This window comes from Orcinus orca, chromosome 17 (assembly GCF_937001465.1).
Source record: "Orcinus orca chromosome 17, mOrcOrc1.1, whole genome shotgun sequence".
In the NCBI taxonomy this organism is placed as follows: Eukaryota; Metazoa; Chordata; class Mammalia; order Artiodactyla; family Delphinidae; genus Orcinus; species Orcinus orca.
Window position 1 is genome coordinate 82,690,338 of NC_064575.1, and position 22,346 is coordinate 82,712,683.

Consider the following 22,346-nt stretch of genomic DNA (forward strand, 5'->3'; position numbering starts at 1 on the left):
CACTGTTGCTAAGGAACTGAAAAGAGCTAATGGGAAAAGACACCATTCAGATGAACAGCCCTGGGCTTCAGGTGAGGGAGGAAAGAACCAGCGTCTAGGAGAAGGCAGTGTAAGGAGAGAGGAATACAGGACGTGATGGGTGTAGATGTCTCATTGCAGGTGCTGTGGGTAGGGAGGGAGATGGCTGCAAGGACAGATGATTATGTTTCGGGAGGGAGGCAGTGGTTTAAAATTTTGGTAATAATAGTGCTAGACGACAGCCGAATGTAAGGTCCAGTGGGAAGAATGTAACCAAAACACAAACGGAAGTCCCAGTCATTGGGGTTGGAAGTCAGGAACACAGAGGTGAAGATGTGGTCTGTGTGGTACCTGCTGACACCACTTGAAGATGTGAAGAATATATAATATTCTCTGATGTCTTGCTCTTAATAAGGGCTTGAAAAGTAATTATTAAAATGACTTAAATTTAGGTCTCTCTAAGATGCGTATATTTGTTTTTCTCCAAATACATTATTTTTCTGCCTCTAATAGGCTATTACAACCACAGTATTTTGAGGCCATTTTAAAAGATTTTGAAAACATTGCATAGAATCTAACGGAACACAAATATTATTGTCCATTGCTTATCAACCCAAACCGCAGTAATACATTCAATTATTATGTCCTCACCTCATTACCACTTAAGAATTACATCTAAGTTTGTATTTATGCTGTGTAATTAGGAATTCCAGGTAAGGGACAGGAGCATCCTCATTATTGACCATCTGTTTGTAAAGAAGTAGCAGGACCAAAATTCCCAGGAACGCTTGTGGTGAATGTACACGCACACATAGAATATTAGTGTTGAAAGGACAACCCCCCCGCCTGCTTAGATAAATAAATGTTGGCTCAGGAATTTAAAAGTCACCCAACTAGTTAGTGGCAGACCTGGACTAGAACACTGATCTGTCGGCCACCCTACATGAAATATTTTTCTTTCTAGAACTATTCCTTCTAAAGTGTCAGAATAAATCTCTGTCCACTGGGCATGGTCAGTAAATGACAGACCGGTGAGTTAGCAGTCAGCTTCACGAGAAGCAGGTGAACCAAGGGTCAAGGGGAGCAGACTTGTCAACTGGTCTTTCTGGAGAACTGCATCACTGTAACGGACAATCAGCCCCTATGTTCTGCTGTGGGAACAGACAACGTTCCTCTTCAATGAAGGCCAAGGACATTTCTCTCCCTTTTTCTTATTTTTCCTCTCTTGATCTTTTCTAGCATTTTTCACGTCACTGGCATGCCATTACAATCGGCGTCAATGTGTACTGACCATCAGGTAAGCATATGAGTGATGCCCCTATCTTCCTGATTGGCAGAAAGGAATTAAGGGACCTGCCCAAGCTAATAAGAGAGCCAGAACCCAGCCGAGGGATATGGTAGGCTGGGCCACTCACTTGTCAATAAAAACAAGGCAAACAAGGCAAGGTGTGTAAGCAGTGATAAAAACACTGGAAAGACAGAATAATTGGTGGTGAGCTACATCGCCCCAGAGGAGAGGAAATATGTTTCCATGTGAGTATTCATCATGCCTGAATTGCATTCGCATTCATTTCATAGCTGTGGTTTTTTTTTTTAATCACCTACCATGTGCTTGGCCTGGGGAGGTCCGATGGTGCAGTATTTATGGAGTCGAGCCTTAAGCTCGAGTCCCTGCTATGTGACCTTGGGTAAAACACTTCCCATGTACAGGTTTCGTTCTCCTTATCTAGAAAGCAAAACCAATGGCCCTTACCTCTATGAATCACAGTAATGATTACAATATCACAAAACAGTCTGTAAATGCACGGATCTGGTAAATATTTGCGTGGACTCCAGGGCAGTACTGTGCTAGGCGGATGGATACAGAATGGCTGCTATCATGAGAACCACATAAAATAAAACTTAAGCTTCCTGTTCTCAAGACATTTCATCTTGTAGAGAAGTTGGATAGCGATGCCCACGTATTCAAGGTGTAGCGTGATAGGCGCCTCCGAGACAACGCAGACTAACGAACACGAGAACGTAAGAGAGATTTGCTTTGGTTAGTATGATTCGAGAGGGTGTCAAGAAGCTTGAGGTCTCAAGACCTTGAAGGAGAAGTAGAATGTTAATTGGCAGAGATAAAACGGACAGGCACAGCAAGCAGCAAGAATGAAATAAATCAAGGCTCAGGAATGAGAAAAAGGAGCTGGCAAGGCATTGACAAATTGACAAGGCTGCTTCCAACCGAATATGCATCTAACAAGGTTGGTGCTAAGTCAGTAGAGGAAGGTCAGGAACAGATTCTCAAAGTTCGGCAGAGGGAAAGGCCCAGTGTAGAAGCACTGCTCTCATTCTTCATCTCCACCCCCCTCGTCCCTCCCAGAGACAGCAGCTGGCTAGAGGTAAATTGTGTTCTAGGCTCTGTGTCTCGTTTTTATTATTTATTAGTTCAGTCCTTCAGCGGGGTGAGAATATAGAGTGTGTTGGCTGGCACATACGCAGGGAATTTATGTTGCATAGCTAAACATCATGTTTGTCTATCTCTTCCCAGTAATCTCTGATAATACCCAAATGGGCTTTTTATTTTAAACATCTGGACAGCCTTATGGTGGTTGAGAATTAAGGTGCTGAGTGAAGAAAAGAGCACAGTCATAAAGTCTGTCGGATAAACAAAGCTTTCTTTGGAACATTAACTCCTTTACTGAGAAATCTTCTCCGTTCCTCAAAACACACTTAGTAACTTTACATCTTCATCTCCAGGTAGCGCTTTCCTCTTGCAAATACTCTCATGGCATTTAATGGAGTCATTAAGGTAGGAAACGATGAGATATTAGCATAAAAAGAACATTGCCGGAAAAGAGATGCAAAAGGCCTTCTCTCATATGCACCCTTTCTCCTCCCCATTTGGCGTTTGCTTTTGTTTTATAACAGCAGAAATTCCCATTGTGGGTAGTGGTAATTTTAGCTAGATAATAACTCTGTCGACACTGTCATAAATTGGCAAGAGGTGTGTAGCTCAGGGAAGGGGGAGAGGCTGGAATGGAGAATAATCAAGTAGTTCTATTTGATTTTAATACACACAGTCATTCCATAAACAGAGGCTGTGTTTTCTCTTTCTTCTCAGAGATCTCTAGGGCTTCCTCTTGCCCTAAAATGGTCAGGAAGTTCTGATGGTATGTGCAGTCTACAACCCTGAGCCTTTGCAAATACCCGGCCATATGCTTGATGCCCTCCCAGTCCGGGAGTTTCTGGCCAATGACCATCTTCTCACTCTCCAAGATTCAGCTCACCTGTTTTCTATAGCATGAGCCTACCTGAACCCCACAAGGTGGAGTCGGAAGCTCACTCCTCTGAATTATCACAAAACCAGGCATACTTCTCACATGGTTTGTCATTGATATTTACGAGCATATAGCCATACTGAAGCATGGCTTGAGGTGGTGGGTTGGGATCCTTGAATTCTTTATCGCTGGTTCTGGTCCCAAGTGCAGGGCCTAGAACAGAGTTAGACATTTAACATATTTCCGTGTGTTTGTTTTCTATTGCTCCATAACAGGTTACCACAAATTGTGCAGCTTAAAATAACACACATTACCTCACAGTTTCATGGGTCTAGGCAGGGACAGCTATTTCCTCTGCTTTGAGCCTCCCAAGCTATTATCTAGGGCTGTATCTCATCAGAGGCTCCACTGGAGAAGGACCTGCTTCCAGTCTCCCTGGGGTTGTTGGCAGAATCATTTCCTTATAGCTGGAGGATTTAGGATCACTTTTCTTCCCCTCTCAAATTTAGCAAGGAGAAGATGACTCCAGAGTCAGCTAACAAACCTCACTCTTCCAGTTTGGATACTTTTTATTTCTTTTTCTTGTCTGATCATCGTGGTTAGGACTTCCAGTACTATGTTGAAGTGGGACGAGTACAAATCAGTCTTACCTAGCACAGCAGAATCACGAGAGTGGGGCCTTGTCCCTTTTGTGCTTTCTGTCGATTAGAATCGAGTCACAAGTCCCATCTTGGGATTACACAGAGGTATGACTACCAGGAAGTAGGATCATCGGGGTCCCTTCAATGTCTGTCTACCACTCTACCACACAACTTGTTTGAAGGAATCTCTCACACAAACGACTTTGTTTTCCCCAGTCATAGCATCATTCAACTTGATGTTGCTGTACGCCACATCTTTTGAGTATTTAAGGTGCTTTGCTCAATACCACCTGGTATGCCATAGGTCCTTACAGGGCAGAGTTTGTGTCTGTCCTGTTTAACAGGATATCCATAGTACCTAGCGAGGGCTTAACATATGCTAGGTACCCAATGTTATGTCCCAAATGGATGACTTATTTAATTCATGTAGAGAGCACGTGAGTGAGCTCAGTCCTTGCTATGAGCCACAATCTGTGTACCTTACCCTTCTTTATGGAATAGTTCCCTTCCATGTTCTGCAAGGAGTTAATAAAAATCAACAGTTATATCTCATGCCAGTAACTAATTTCTTTATTTATTCAGACCTCTTCTTTAAAGCAGCTCTGCATGGACAAGTTCCAAAATAGAAGACTTTTGCCTCCAGTCAGAAAGTCTGGAGTTACTCAAACATGAAATAGGCAGAAATAAAAGGTAGTTGAAGGCACACTCAAGTTTCCTACAGATTTTCTCCTGGGTCCTTGTATTTGCACACCCTCGTGCTTCCATGCCCTCTCCACACTCCAGTTTTGATTCTGTTCTGTCTGGCTGGTGCACACTTCTGGATTTTTCTGAGAACTCTGATCCATGCTTTCCTGTCTCGATTCCCTTTGACCACCTGCTTCCTGACCCTGTATAGCCCTGAAACCTGGTCTCTCTAATCTCAGTCAATTTTGACTCGTTTTCACTCCCAGAAATGCCTGTACGTGAGCAGTTACCTGGCCCAGGCCTGACTGTATCATCTCTACTGCCCTGCTCTCAAGTGCTGCCTGTTACAACACACACAGGTCTGGTAGCTCCAAATTTGGAGACTCCTCTCAACTAGCATCACCTCCTTTGAAGACTTTATATGGAAAGACACAATATGCTTCAAGTAATTTGACAGAAAATATACACCAAGCAGAGAGAAAGCATAAGTCTGAAGTAGTATTGATATATGAACATCAGATAAAGTATACTGTAAAATCAGGAGTATTAAGAAATAAAAAGCTCTGTGAGTCAGGTGAGGGTGACATTATCTCCATTCCTATGTGACAGATGAGAAAACTCAGACTTCTAAAGCTGAGTCTTATTTAAGAATGTTCAGCTTAGAAGAGTCTCCCCACCAAATGACAAGCTTCTTGAGGGTAGAGTGTCCATCTTATAAGCCTTCATATCCTCTGTAGCCAGCAATATTCAGCATGGTGGAGGTACTCCACAATGATTGTTGAATGAATTATTGATTACCAATGATCAGGGCATGCACGATAACCCACTGACACATTTTCCAAATTGTTATTTACGGCATATTATGTACATATATTATTTCAGTGGGCCACGAATGTTTTATTTTTCCAAGACCTTCCTTTTTCTTGGAACTGTCCCCATACCACCAGCCACATGGTTCTTGCAGAAATTACTGTCATTCTGTCATGACAGAACCCTAGGCACTCTTGATTTCCCCAGGGGTGTATATGTGATACCGTGAGGTCCTCTATTTTTCTTTACTCCATAATTTTGAAACTACAACTGAGCCAGATCCATTAACTGGGTGCTGGAAGCTGTAATGTGTAAAACTCAGGTCCTCTTGACAGTCATGATTATCCAAAATTGACCTGAAACTTGGAGGAAGTTGTTCGAAAAAGATAACAAAGAATTTGCAAAGAGAGGAAAAGAGGAGAAAAGAAGAAAGAGAAAGCATCTGGATAGACTCAGTTGCCCCCGATTCCAGTTGATTCCTGAAACCCACCTGCATGCCCATTCTTGGTTCCTATGCAAACCCTGAATACTTTGCAAATGAGTCTTCTTTGGGCTTAAGTTGGTTCATGTTGTGTTCTCTGCTAAAAAATGTCTTAACAAACATACTCATTTACCCTTTATAGTTATTTCAAATCAAGAAAGTCTCTCCCATTTATAATCTTTTTAATGCAAAATACAAAGATTATAAGAAAAACTTTTCAAGTGAGAGACTATCACAGGCACCTGGGGAGAAGGAAAGGAGTTTTCAGTATCCCTGAAATTCCACCATGCTGCCCACTGCCTGTTCTCTCTACAGGGCAGGCAGGTTCAGCCCCGTGCACTGTCGGGCCTGCAGCAAAACTCCACAGCAGCGAGGACAGTGCATCGTCCAATTACATGGTCTGTTGTTCCATTATTCACCCTACATTGGCTGCACCAGCCACAGCCTGCCTGCCTTCATTTCCTACTTGCAAGCTTACCTTCCATCTGCACACACCGCGATCATACTCTGTTCTGGGTCACCTCGGTATCCCATGAGTCTCCGTAAGCAATATGCGTCACTTCAATTATACATTTAGAAATAGTATCCTCAATTCCTACTGCCCATCTTGGCCAAGATTGTACCATGAACCTGGAAGAGTGACAGTGAATTACGAAAGCAGAAATTTCAGGGACCCAAATTAAAGTGGTTTCTGTCCTATGCTCTTTGATGCATACCTCAATGCAAGTACAGTCATACACAACACACACAACACACACACATCACATGCACATCACACATATGTGCACACACGTCACATATACACCACACATGCTCACCACACACACACACACACACACACGCATGCATCTGCATGCACACCAGGAGAGCCTGGCACTTGTTCAGAGCAGTTAATTAATGTAACATATTTTTGGAATGCTGTCACTTTTTCTTTTTGTCAAATCAATCAAATAATATTTGCACGATGCTATGAGACAAGGAAGAGAAATGTAAATTATTTGTCTGCCTTCAGGGAAATTGCATTGCAGCAGGTGAAGAAAATATACACACGGAGAACATTTCTGAACAAGCAGTGAGAAAGTACAGAACTGCAATTCAGGATCCTTGATTTCTACATCCAGCTGGATCACCAGGGGCCAGACAAAGAGCAATCACATTAGTAATTATGTTTAATTTTTAATTTTTTTATTGAAGTATAGTTGACTTACAACGTTGTGTTAGTTTCAGGAACACAATGAAGTGATTCATATATATATATATATATATATATATATATATATATATATATATATATATATCCTTTTTCAGATTCTTTTCCCATATAGTTTATTGCAAAATATTGAGTGGAATTCTCTGTGCTAGACAGTAGGTCCTTATTGTTTATCTATTTTACATATAGTAGTGTATACATGTTACTTCCAAATTCCTAATTTAACCCTCCCCCCCAGCTTTCCCCTTTGGGAACCATAAGTTTGTTTTCTATGTCTGTGAGTCTGTTTCTGTTTTGTAAATAAGATTGTTTGTAGAATTTTTTTAGATTCCACATATAAGTGATATCATATGATATTTGTCTTTCTCTGTCTGACTTACTTCACTCAGTATGACAATCTCTAGGTCCATCCATGTCACTGCAAATGGCATTATTTCATTCTATAGCTGAGTAATATTCCATTGTATATATGTACCACATCTTCTTTATCCATTCATCTGTCGAGGGACATGGTGGCTTCCATGTCTTGGCTTTGTACAATAAATGGTGCTGCAATGAACATTGGGATGAATGCATCTTTTTGAATTATGGTTTTCTCTGGATATATGCCCAGGAGCGGGATTGCAGAATCATATGATAACTCTGTTTTTGAGTTTTTTAAGAAACCTCCATACTGTTCTCCATAGTGGCTGTACCACACATTAGTAATTTTACTAGAAATAATTTTATATAAGTGATTTGTTAATAAGTTATAAAAGCCTAGATAAGCAAAGGGAAATACTGTGGTAACACAACAGTAGTAGGTACCAAGATTAGCTGCCCCGTCTAGGACTGGGAAACAAATGGAAATCACTCAGGACACTTGTGTGAGCCTTTTAAGCTAAACACCGTGCAGTGCCCTTTAGTCTCTGGGTTACAGTACGGGGTCTCCTTGACATCTGAGTCCACAGTCCTCACTGTCATAGCAGCCCTCTAGTGCTGACTCCTCCAGACACAATAAGAAGGGCAAAGAAAAGGCAAGGAAATGATGGTGCTGCCCCATTGTTAGCAGCAAAACCCAGGTGACCTGCAAAGCGGAAGTCTTTCCAGGATGTGCACATCCCCTATGAGCTGACCATACCACACCAGGTCATCAGAAGGAGAATGTAGTAGTTAGTTCCTGATATGAGGGCCCAGGAGGGACAGGACTGCAAGTCAGTCTCAGAAGATTAGTTGAGCACATTAAGCTTGCTTTCTGTTAGACATCTGAATCTCTAACTAAGCAGCTGCCTACGTGAGGCTGGAATTCAGGGGTGAAGCCCTTACTGGAGATAGTAGTTTTTAGTTAGCAGTGTCTAGTAGGTTTTTAAAGCCATGGCATCAGATAAAATCACCAATGGAGTAAATGTAGATGGAAAAGAGAAATTGAGATGTGAGTTCTGAGATACACGAGGCTTAGTGGTTGAGAGGACCGAAGGACCCAGCAATCAGCGACAACAACAAAAAACCTGAGATAAAATGGATAGTGGAATAGACCTATGCCGTGGACATCAAGGTGACAAAGACTTTGATGCAGAGAGACTGAGGAAGTCACCCAGTGCTTATATCATTCAGGATCCAGTGAGGAGATAGAAAGCCCACCAAATACTTAAACAGAGAAAATATGATATAAAGAATCATTCAACTATACTCCAATAAAAATAAATTTTAAAAAAATGTCAAGGCCTGGTATCCACTGGCCTACCAGAAAAATGAAGATGTACTTGTTAAGCAAAGTGTAATATAAACATGTTATTTAAAAATATAACTAGAGAAAGAAACAGCCAAGAGATTAAATATACAAACGTTATTTTCTCTATGTATTTAGAAATTAAAATAGATCTTGTAGACATTTCAAAAAAAATAAAAGAATCATTAGCTAGACATCTAAAAATTAAAAAGAAAAGGGAAAGCACTAAGGTATCGCAGAGCTCAGAACTTCAGGAAGCTGCTCCCAACCCCAGACTGAGGGCAGAAAGAAGAGACTGGAATTAATCAATTTAGAGGCTTGGAAGAGGGGACTCAGGGAGCTGAAACCCAGGTGTTCCAGGAGGGGGCGCTGCTGAGCAGACGCTGGTATCTGTAAACTCAGAGGAGGGGTTCTGTGGAGCTGGGACCTGGACTTGCAAAGAAGCGAAGTGGTCAGCTGGTGCCGGCGTCTCTAGGAGACATGATACAGGTGGCAGCTGGATCTGTATGTGCATTTTGGAATCACAGGCTGCTACAGGAAGGAACTGCCACTGCCTGAATGAAGAAGCATTGCCTGGGTTATGCTGCTGGAACGGGAAGCAAAAGCAGGGACAGAAAGCAAACAGGAAGGAGGGTGTTCGTTTTCCCTTGCATAGCTTTCCTTCTGGTCTCTGTCAAGCTGGATGACGGCAGTGGGTAGCTGGGGTAAAGGTGGAGGACCAGAGATGGGCAAACACCTGAGCGAGCAGCCGAGGGGCCATCAATGTGGATACAAAAGCCACTAATAATTAGAAATAGTGAGCCAGGGGTTAGTCTACAAGGAATAGGGAGGGTCCCGTTGGGAGCTGAGAGTAGGGAAGAGACATCTATGCCTGCAACACAGAAGATTCAACATTTACTGAGCACCACACTTTCATGCACACTATGGAACTGTGTACCTTGAGAGGCGAAATTGTGATTCGGACCAAGGGTGGGAATATTTTTTTCCCTATAAAGCATCAGATGGCAAATATTTCAGGCATTATGAGCTATGTGGTCTCTGTCACAACTACGCAACTCCACCATTGCAGCCTGAAAGACAATATAGAAATGAAAGTATGTGGCCACACTTCCACAAAATTTTCCTTATCGACACGGAAATGTAAATTTTACATAATTTTCCCATGTCGTAAAATGCATGCTAGCTTTGATTTTTTTTCCCAGTCATTAAATGTGAAACCTCACGTGCCATGCACAGCAAGCAGCTGGTAGGATTTTCCTGTGGGTTTTCCTAGTTTGTCAGCTCTGGGTTTCAACTCAGTCTCTGCCTGCAAAAAATACAGAAACCTGCAGATAACAAGACATGTGCACACCAATGTCTAGTTAGAGGTAGAAAATATGAGTATGATTTTGGAAAGACATGCAAAAAGTTCTATGCCAGTTTGGGAACCCAGGGAGTCTTTGGAAGGAGTAGAATATAAGAAACTACAATGCCTTAGGAACTGCTGACTTAGACATGGAGCGGAAGCAGAGAGGACCCCACCAGCACCCAATCTGCAGGAAGGGGATCTGCAGAGCAGCTGTTCTTATTTGAGTAGAGCTGTGCGTTGCCCTTCCACAGCCTCCCTGCCTGTCTATTTTTCATAAATTGGCCAAAACAGCAGGTTGGAAAACATCATTCTTCTAGAGTTAACATTTTCAAATCTGACCTGTCTTTATAGATCAAGGTAACACTGGACGTGACAGAAATCTGAGATGACAGAAGGGAAATACCCAGACCCTCATAGACAAAATACCATTTACCACTGCACAAATGATTTTCCAAAAAACACGAGAAGGACTTATAGGAAAGACAGGAAAGGAAAATGAACTATCGGGAAGAAATTAGCTTTTGGCCATTTGCACCCCTCCTGGGCTGCCTGATCGATGTGCTTTGGTATCTGAGTGTACAAAGACCGCATTCTCCATCACTGCAGTTCAAAGCAATTTAGAGCCACAGAGCTTCCTGCAACATCACCCTTCATCTTCCCTGCCACCCACACTCCTGTTCCCCAAATCAGGTAAAGCAAGAGGGACGTTGATACCAGCAAGGAAGAAAGACACAGCATTATGGTCATATGGCTCTGGGACCAGACTTTCAGGGTCAAAATCCGGTTTCTGCCACTTAATACGGTGACACTTTGAATGAGGTGGATTATTTATTATCCTGTACGTCAATTTCTTTAACTATAAGGAAGTAGAGATAATAATAGCATGTATTATTGTGACGATTAAATGGGTCAACGTATGTAAATTGCTTAACATAGTTCCTGGTGCAAAGTGAGAATTTAATAAATGTGATTGACTCAAAAGCCTAATAGAAAAGCAATACTTTCTTGCAACTTAGAGGATAAACTTTGAGCTCCTTGGTTTGGGGCCCCATGAATGATAAACTGCAACACAATGAATTTCTTAATATTCTATAAACCTTCCACACCATTCTCACTTTATACTTTTGTACTCATTCTTTTCTCTAACTCAAAAATCTGTCCCTATCCCTGTCTTAAAATCCCTAGTCATCCTTTAAGATCCAGCGCAAAAGTTGCTTGATTTTGTACCCTTTCTCTGCCCCCAGAAAATATTCAATTCCTTCTACTATGTGGTCTACTCAGCACGACTTTTCTCAACCTGCACAGCATCTGAGAGTTAAAGTGGGCCTTAAAGAACTCTAGCTCTCTGGCACTTTTATCATAAAAGATATGGAAGTCCATTTGCATCTCTCTGGTGGAGGACAGATTTTTCCGCCCATATTGTATAACATTAGTTAGTCTTTGCTTCACACCTCAAATAGAGTTACAGGGGTTTTGCATTTACTACAGAATGTCCTCCGCACGTTGTCTGAAAAGAAATTCCCTTCCTTGGTTCCCCTTGGTAATACTAAGAGAGACTGGAATTAAAAAAAGAAAGAAAGAAAATAAAAAGTAATAAACATCATATGGAAACCAAAAGGGAATTAAGCAGAGGGATACACATATGTGGGAATCATAGAAAGCCCCAGTTCTGGTATGGAATAGAGGTTCCAGATTCTCCCCGTTCAGAGTCAGGAGAAGGTATCAGGAGGTTGTGCTTTGAACCCAGAAATGTCTGGGTTCATGTTCCTGCATGGGCATGTCATAATTTTTCCCATGCCAGTAGCCAAAGGATCTAATTTAGGGTGTGTCAGTTTGCACAAGTCTGCTTGGTTAAGTCATCCGGGCAGAATACATTTACCCATCCATCTCTGCAAATTTGATACCGATGATCAAATATACGAAAGCATTTTGCTGTTGGTGTTGTCCCCTAATAGATGGAAATATCACTCATGTCATGATATCTCCGGGTAGTTTTTAAAAACATACAGAATAATCTTTTAACTTTCAAATGAAGATTAAAAATAGAAAGTTCTCAAAAAAAAAAAAAAAAAAAGAAATGCCTTGGTTCCAATCCCAACCCCAAGATCCTTGGTATATGAACTTGGGCAAGTATATTCATAACTGAGAATCCTCAGTCATCAACTAGACTAATGTCAGGAAACACTAATATAAGGAATAACTATGTAGACATTACTGACAACATTTTGCACAGGGACTGACTCAATATAGGTGTGAATTAACCAAAATTAACTAACTTGGCCACATTAATGGAAAGGTGGGTATTTGAGTGTTCCATAGCCTAAGGAAACCACCTTCCAATTTCAAAGAAATGGTAAAACTTCCCAGGAGCTTTCCTTTGATTCATTTGCAGCTCCCAGCCCACTTCCTACTCTGTATAACCCAAGCAATTAATAATTCCAAAAAGTATCTAAAAGCCTTGATAGCATTTAAAGCACAGACCAAGAGTACATGCAAATCCTGGGGCCCACCCACTTCTGGTTTCTATGTACCATCCTCCCCATTGATGGGCTGGGATTGGTATTGACAATACCAATACTTTATGTGGCAAAAATTCCCCACAACTAAATAGAAAGGTAGGTAGATTGGTAAATGATAGGTAGATAAATAGACAGATGAGAGAGAGAGAGAGAGAAAGATGATAGATACCTAGTAAGCTGGCTTCATCCTACAGTAACTACAGCAGCCAATTCACCAGGGATTGTAAGGATATTTACAAGCTAGAGATCCTCCCAAAGCTTTCAGGCCTGACTGCCTTCAGTGAGGCCAGGGCCAAAACTAGTCACGTTTCTCCTCAGCTTAGAGCACGGTAGTGAATTTGCACAAATAGGAAATAAAAAGAAAAAAACAGTGGCCATACCCTGCAAACATTGGGGGGGTGGTGGTGCTGAGGTATCTAAATCATTAGCATGCATGTAAACATCTATCAAAAGTTTCAAACCTACTCTACGGTACATGAGAATCACCTGTATTTCTAAACAGTGTTGAAGAATTCTTGATAGTTTTCCATTTTTACCAAATTGTTCTCTCAAGCCATCTCCTTTAGGTCCATTCACACTCACCCAATCTGATTTCATGAGATCACCTGCAGCTATGATATTTGGTTTGACTTTCAAACTTGAGAATTAGGTTTGAGCTTAAGTGTTGCTTTTTCAGAGAGGTCTGAGTCTTTACGTGTTTTAATTTAATTTATTTATTCCCTAACCCAATCCTGTGAGGTTGCTACTTTTGTTATACCCATTTTATAGATGAGGAAAACTAAAGCACAGGGAGATTAATTTGCCAAAGTCTCACAGTAATAAGTGCAAAAAGATCTGAGATTCAAAACCAGGAGTCAAAGTCTGGTTTAATCCAGACCTATCTTTCTGTACCTTGAAACACTAGGATGTTCTGCCTTGACTGTAAAATTTCTTTGCTTATAGAGGGAAGGATCATGCATTGGTGATCTAGTAATCAATGTTTAAAGCTTACTAATTATAGCCTGATTAGACATCTTATAAGAGTGTTTTTTAAACAGGTACCTGTGGAGGGTTAATCAAAGTTTGGCATTTTCTGGTGAGTCCTGAGATCTTTTTTTTTTTTTTTTTTTTTTTTTTTGCGGTACGCAGGCCTCTCACTGTTGTGGCCTCTCCCGTTGCGGAGCACAGGCTCCGGACGCGCAGGCTCAGCGGCCATGGCTCACGGGCCCAGTCGCTCCGCGACATGTGGGATCTTCCCGGACCGGGGCACGACCCCGTGTCCCCTGCATCGGCAGGCGGACTCTCAACCACCGCACCACCAGGGAAGCCCCTGAGATCTTTTTAAAAAATGAAATTTTAAAGAAGGTGATCCTTCTTTAAGTAAGAGAGAGTGCTATGAAGTAAAATAGGTAAGACCTCTTCCGTAGAAAAGAATTTAATATGACAAAGCAAATGACAGGTCTTCCAAGGAAGGTATTGGGAAAATAAATAGCTATTTAGAGGAAGTGTAATTACTCTGGGTTCTCACCTCCACACCTGCATGAAAATAAGGCCCTCAACAATCAGAGGTAAAAATTTAAACAGTACTCATAGAAAAACAAATAAAATAGCATTGAAAATTTACCAGATCTCTGGGGAATGGTTTGGATTTTTAAATTCTAGAAGAGAGGAAAAACCAAAAGGGAAAAAAGGACTGACTTGAATATATAAAACTTTAAATGCATTTTAGAAAAAAAAAAAAGTAACCTAAATTATAAAGACAAACATGTCCTGGTATTTTCAGTAAATAATTTCCCAAGGGTTGTGAGCCTTATTGTACAAAAAGCTCAAGTATTCATACACAAAATAATGCAAAGTCTCCAGTGGACACATGTACAAGGGCATGAGTAGAGAGTTTACAAAAGTAGAACGATACACATTTATCAAACATGTTGAAATATTCAACTTTAATAATAACACAAATTAATATACCTAAATTGGATGAGAATATGGTTTTCATACCTTAAAAGTGGAAACTTAAAACTATGTAATAGGTTTTCTACTGTATAAATAAAGCCATCGCTCTATCTACTCCCCAATTTGCCTTCCCACAAATGGAGAAAAGGGCCCTCTCTGTCATGTATGGCTATAGCAACGTAAATTGGAAAAAAAACTATTTAGAAAGTAATTAGGATAGAGATATCAATGGCCACAAAGAAATAAAATCAAAAATTAACAGTAAGAACATATATTTATTCATAGAAAAATTTAAATCCCCTCATATAACTTGGAATGAAGAAGGAATTCAGACAAGTCATAAACCATCAGAAATGAATGACCAATGGGTACTATGTATAACAGAACCTGGGAGATGTGACCAGGGCAGTATTAGAAAGAAAGTCATCCTCAGACACATTAGTGAAAAGAAAAAGAAGTTTAGCATGTGATCTATTCTTTTTAAATTGTTGGTAAAGCTAAAAAGGAAGATTTCTTTGATTTTTCAGGTGGCAGCTGAAGGGTATGTAGAAGTCACGCAAGTACAAAGAATAGAAGGCTATTCCAATCTAAGAATTGGGGGGGGTAAAGGAGAATCAAACCAGGTCCTGACCAGATAATCTCCATAGGTTGATAGCCTGTCTCCTGTTAACCTAAGTTTACAGAGAAACTAGAGAAAGTTCATTAAAGGGGAAGAGATATGACCTGATCTAAATTGTCTCATTTAGTATTACTTTCTTATGTCCCCCCTACCTAATCTCTCACTGCAAAGAGGAGAATGTATTGAGAGACAGCAGAGAAGGACACAAAAGTCTGTTAGACTCACCGGAGGGGCAGAAGAAGGAGGTAATTGAGACTGGGGCATTGGCAGGGTAAGAGAAGTGTATGAATTTAAGAAATGTGTTCAGAAGGTAAAACATACAGGACGTGATGATGGATCACCTGTAGAGGGTACAGGAGAATGACAACTTCGATGTTGTGATTTACTGAAACGAGAAATACTAGAAGAGGGAAGTAGCTCAATTGGTCGAATTTACTGATTTGCGAAACACTTTGCTTGTTTGTTTTTAGGAATCACTTCTCAATTATATATGTATATATATGTACATATATATACACACACATATATAACTATATATAATTGAATATATGTGTATATATTATTGAATGGATGGTGTTAACAGCTGTTGAAAATTTCTGCAAATGTTTTGATGATTGGTTTTCATTTTGTCTTCATGGTACTTCTAGGAACATTCTCTTTGCAAAAACCTAAGAGTGATGGGCGGTTTGGTCTTTTTATAAATATATTTATTATTCAAAACTATATACTTCTTCGGTATCAATATGTCTATTATTAACAAGACAATGTCTAAATTTATACTGGTCACTGTAATTCTAGGTTATGCTACTTTCTATTTTATTAGACAAAGTCATAACTATATTAAGGGATTTCAGTATTCCTCTCTCAATAATTGTTAGAGCAAGTATATAGAAAATGAACAAAAGTATACAAAATAAAATATTTGGGGCTTCCCTGGTGGCGCAGTGATTGAGAGTCCGCCTGCCGATGCAGGGGACACGGGTTCGTGCCCTGGTCCGGGAGAATCCCACATGCCACGGAGCGGCTGGGCCCGTGAGCCATGGCCGCTGAGCCTGTGTGTCCAGAGCCTGTGCTCCGCAACGGGAGAGGCCACAACAGTGAGAGGCCCGCGTACCGCAAAAAATATATATATATATATTGGAATCAAAAGCTGGTTCTTTGAACGTATCAATGTAATCAGTGAGCCTCTAGACATCTTGATAAGGAAAAAAGAAAAAACCCATATCAGGAATGAAAGAGGAAACATAACTATAGATTCTACAAATACTAAAAGAATAATAATATAATATTAAAACTTATGCCAATAATGTTGATAGCTTTTAGATAAAATGGACACATTCCTTGAAACACACAAACTATCAAAGCTTATGCAAGAAGAAACACAGGCAGGACCTAAACAGTCTTATATCTATTAAAGAAATTGAATTTGTAGTTAAAAACTGTCCCACAAAGAACATTCTAGTCCCCTCAGTTTCACATCTACCAAACAATTATGGAAGAAATAATACTAATTCTACAAAAACTGTTCCAGATATTGGAAGAGGAGGAAATATTTCTCAAGTAATTTATGAGCAGTATATTCTCTAACACCAAACCAGACAGGTACTAAAGGAAATGTAATCCACAGGCCAATAGTGCTCATTAACACAGATAGGAAATTCCAACCAAAATTTCAGCAAATCAAATTCAATCCTCTGTATGATAGATAACGGGTCGTAACCAAGTAGGCTTTATCCAAGGAATGTAAGGTTCATTTCACATTTGAAAACCTAACAGTGTAATTTACCATATTAACAAACTAGAAGAGGGAAACTAAATATACCATTTCAACATATGGATAAAACACATTTGACAAAATCCAAACATCCTTCTGTGATAAGAACACAACAATCTATGGGGGACTCTTTTTGATAAAGGCATCGAAAAAAAGGACAGCTAACATAATGGTTAATGGTGAAGGATGGAATGTTTTCCCTCTGTTTAGAAACAAGACAAGGATGTTTATTCTCACAACTTCTATTCAACATTTGTACTGGAGATTCTAGCATGACTATAAGGCAATAGAAAGAAATAAAGGACATCTAGCTAGGAAAGGGAAATGCAAAACTCGTTTATCTTATAGAAGACATGAACATTTGTGTATAAAATCTTTCTGAATGCACAATAAAACTTAAGAACTTATAAATTATCAATTTTGTAGCATAGAAGAATGGTATAGGAACATTCAGTATATTTCTATATGTTACCAATCAACAATTGGAAATTTATATTTAAATGTTTATGACTGCATAAAAAATATGAAATATGTAGGGGTAAATCAATACGTGAAAAACTAGTACACTAGCAAGAATAAAACATTGCTGAGAGAAAGCAAAGAAAACCTGAATAAATGAAGAGATACACTGTGTAAATGAATCTGAAATTTCAATATTATTAAGATTTCATTCTCCCTAAACTGATCTATAAATACAATCACAATCAAAATATATGATTCTAAAATACATTTGGAAAAACGAACAAAAAACATTACAGAATAATCAAAGCAACACTAATGAAAATAACAATGTTTAAGAGCTACCATTGTGTGATATCGAGACTCTTATTAAAAAATCTTTTTTTTATAAAAAACAAAGTCTTTCTTTATTACATTACTCAAGACAACATAGTATTCTTGTAAAGATAGAGAGAGAGAATAATGGAACAGAAAATAAATAGTCTAGATAAAGAGCAGCACATTTATGCACAATTAATTTTCAAGAAAGATTCAAAGCAGTTTTGTAGGAAAAAGACAATCTTTCCAACACACAGTGCTAGAATAACTGGATGTCCATATTCAAAAAAATTATGTATCTCAAACCATACATAAAAATTAACTGAAAACGGACTGTATACCTCAATTTAAAAGTTAATATTATAATACGTCTATAAGAAAACATAAGGAGACAATCTTTCTGTTCTTACAATAGTCAAAGATTTCCTGAATATGACACCAAAAATGTAGTTTATAAAAGAAAACAAAGAGCAATTCAACTTCACTTTTTTAAACTATTCTCTTTGAAACTTGCTGTTAAGCGAGTAAAAAACAAGCCGTAGACTGAGAGAATATATTTATAAATCGTAAATCTGATGACAGACTTTTATCCATAATATATGAAGCAATCTCTAAAACTCAATAATAAGAAAACAACCCTCCCAACAACAGGTAAATTATTTGAACCAACAGTTCACGAAAAAAGAGATAAATCAAAATAAACCTGCTCAACATCGTTAATCCTTAGGGAAATGCAAACAAACCAGAATGAGATGCAGCTTCCTTACTGCTAGAACGGCTAAAATCGAAAACAAAAACAAAAAAACCCACATTTTAAGTGTTGGCAAGCAGAAACTAGAACTTCCATACACTTCTGGTAGGATTTTAATTTTATACAATCACTTTGGAAAACAATTGAGCAGGTTTTGGTTTTTTTTAAGGTAAATATATGCTTACAATATGATCCAACCATTTAATGGCTAGATATTACCCAGAAGAAATGAAAATATATACCTCTACAAAGACTTACATATGAATCTTTGAAGAAACTTTATTTAGAATTGTCAAAACTGAAAACAACCCAAATGTCCATCACCAGCTGAATGGTTAAACAAACTGCAGTATATCAGTATAATTAAATACTACTCATCAATAAAAATAAAGTGATTATTGATACATGCTACAATAGGTATGAACGTCAAAATAATTACGCGGAGTCAAAGAAGCCAGACCCTTCCCCCAAAAGAGTGTATTCTGTATGATTCCATTCATATAAAGTTTTAAGAAAAGTAAGCAGATACTTAGTCACAGAAAGCAGCTCAATCATGCCTTGTGCCAGAGGCTGAGGGTAAGAATTGGCGTTATGCACTTCAAAGGAACACATAGAAGCTTCTGGGAACGATGGAGATTGTTGATTTGTCTGTGGTGATGGTTTTATAGGTGTATACACAAACCCAAACACGTGAAATTCTACTTTAAATATATGTGGTTTGTCACGTGCCAATTCTACCTCAATAAAGCTATTTAACGACAACAACAACAAAAATACTTTGAGAGCAGACATTGAGATGAGAAGCATAGGTTTAGTGATGTGTACTTAACAGATTTTCTTTTTACAATATTGAAGATGAGATTATTCACCCAAAGTGTGGGGAAAAGGTGGAGTGTACTTCAGAAGTTTGAAGTAAGCTAAGAAGGTTTAAAACAGCAGGAGAGTTAATTGACCTAAAAACATGAAAATGCTTTGCCGACTGGTGGAATCCAAGTCATTCAAGGAAACTGATTCCTTCTGAGATGAGAATATTTTAAGACACAAAAGTGAATAAAATGTTATCCTAAATGTTCAGAAACCACACGATATAATTAGGTAGATGGCACGTAACTCATCACAACTCATGGTGTATAGGCGTAATGCTGTCTTGTGTTTAGAAAACTGAACAATTTGATGGACAGAGCACTGATTCATTTTCAAAGAGATGGACATCACAATGTTCTATACTAATAGAAAGGTATGGATACTACCTTTTTCACACTCTCTTTGAGCATTTTGCCACGTTGTGAGATATTCTTTTAATCCAGTATCCTTTAATGATGGAAAGGGATGTTCTCACTGAGCTGGGAGCACCTGGTCCATTTGTAGCTTAACAGTGTATCAGTCTCAGGAGCAAAGGTGGAGCTGTCCCTGCTATCCATCTGGATGCATCTCACTGTTTCCTCTCAACATGATCACACCACATCAACCCTGTCATCCTGCATAGCTCTGTACTGCTGGGCATACCCATGCTACTGCCAGGGCCACCGGGGATCCTGCAAAACAGATGGATTTGGAGAGTGACATTGAAGTAAAATGTTTCCAAGTCACCAATATGCAGCATCCCACAGTGCCTTAGAAACTATGTGCAATAACCCACAGTACCTCAGACATAAGAAATTGTATTCTCAGTGTTGGAAGAGCTTATCACAATCCTACAAGCATCCCTTAATTAATTCTAAACAACCCACTGAAGTGCTGATCCAAAGATGACTTAGATACATTTAATGTCTTTAGAAGACGCATGGTAAGAGTTCCATTGAGGGAACTCATTGTGTTGACATATCTTCTAGGACTCTACTGTCCTGGAGAGAGTAGAGACATTATCTTTTGTGTCTGTTCAATCTCCTTCTGGAACTTTCCTCATTCTGAAGTGCACTTTGCCTGCTCTAGTCCTTAAGTGCTTTCAGTCTGCTCCAGAGTCTCATCAAAACACCATCTATTTTGTGCTCACTCTTCTTAGACCATCTGCATTTTTTTGAATTGGAGTCTGATATAGGGGAAAAAACTGTGGATGTTTTTATGTGCTCAAGAGAAACTGTCTTCATTCTTTTAGATAGCAAATCAAGGCACCATGCCTCTGCTTGAAGTCTTCCATTGATTTTTCCTTTAACTACATCTGTCCAAACTCTTTAGCCCGGCAGTGAAAGTCTTCAGCTGCCTGACAGCAACCGACCTCATTAATCGGCTCTCCCAATCTGCTCTTTCTTAAAAGTTCATGTATCCTATATGTGAATGGTTCGTAATATCATGCCTAGTGTTAATGCCTATGGGCCAATCATCCAATGTTAATTGACGTTCCCTTTAACACAGATCTTGTTCATTATGTAGTAATAACTTTGAGCCCTGATGGCCTATAGTCCAACACCAGGTAGGAAAAAAATCTTCCTTTTTGTTTTCAATGAGATTTTTACTTCTTCCTCTTTAATTTTAATAACATTACCTATTTTAAGGAGAACAATAATAAACATCCCTGAGAGTTGAATGAAGTAGTTTACACTTTGCATATGCCTTACTTCAATCCCCCAATTTTGCAGCTCTCATCATTCCCATTTTACAGATCAAAGACCAAGTTCCAAAAAGACATTGTTCATTGTAAACTCCATGTCATGAATTATATTAGACATAGGGATATAAAGATAAATCAATAAATTTATATAAATACCATTATTTAGTAGCAGTGTCAGGACTAAACCTGAATATACTGACTACATTTTTTAACAGGCAGCATACTAGCAACCTATGCATATCTATAAATGTGTATACCTATTCAGATATTAATAATTAAGCATCAGTGGGCCATCGTACAAGGTTTGATCCATACAATATGCTTCCAAATTGTTTGTTATTCTTATTTCAGAATAGAGTGAAGCTATCCTTAATAAAGCTGTATCTATGCATTACTGGATTTACAGGGAGGAAATGCAAAAAAAAAAAAAAAAATTCAGAAGTCCAGTGTTGAGAATTTAATGTTGGGGAATTCCCTGGCAGTCCAGTGGTTAGGACTCTGCACTTCGATCCCTGGTCGGGGAACTAAGATCCCACATGCCGTGCGGTTTGGTCGGAAAAAAAAAGAATTTAATGTTATCTGAATTTTTTCTAGGAGGAGAACATTAATTTTTGGAGAACAAAAAAGTGGGAAAGGGAGCGGTAGAAAAAAGATTAGTGGTGCTACCATCAAATACCCATATCCGAGCAAGAGATTTAAGAGCTATCGTAGCAGGAAGTCATCCAACCATTTAGGAAATTGATCCCCTTTATTCCTCCTCATTATGGGTCTGAAAGAGAAACAATGAGTGTGATCCCAGGTCCCAGGAGAGGTTGTGCACAGGAAGCCGTTGGGTGGAATGATGTCTGGACTTGGAGTCAGGGACCACTGGGCAAGTAATTTAACTTTTGTAAACCTCAGCCAGCAAATTTGCAAAATGGGGATAACTTTTAGCTAATTTTTATAGCTATGTCAGAATCAAATGACAAATGTGAGAGGACAGTGCCTGTGGCGCCGTAAATTCAGTTTTCCTCTAGCTTTGGATACAGAATAGAAGATCACTGAAAAAAATCGTATTTATTTAGCTTAAGTGATAATACATCTACTGATTTAACAAATATTAATCACATATCCCCTAGTCTTTGAAGCGGGTAATTCAAGGAATATTTGAGCAACTCTTGCCTTTTGATATTGGGGTAGGAATAGGGTTGCGTGTGTGTATTAGTCTGCTAGAGCCTCCATGACAAAATACCCCAGACTGGGTGGCTTAAACAACAGACA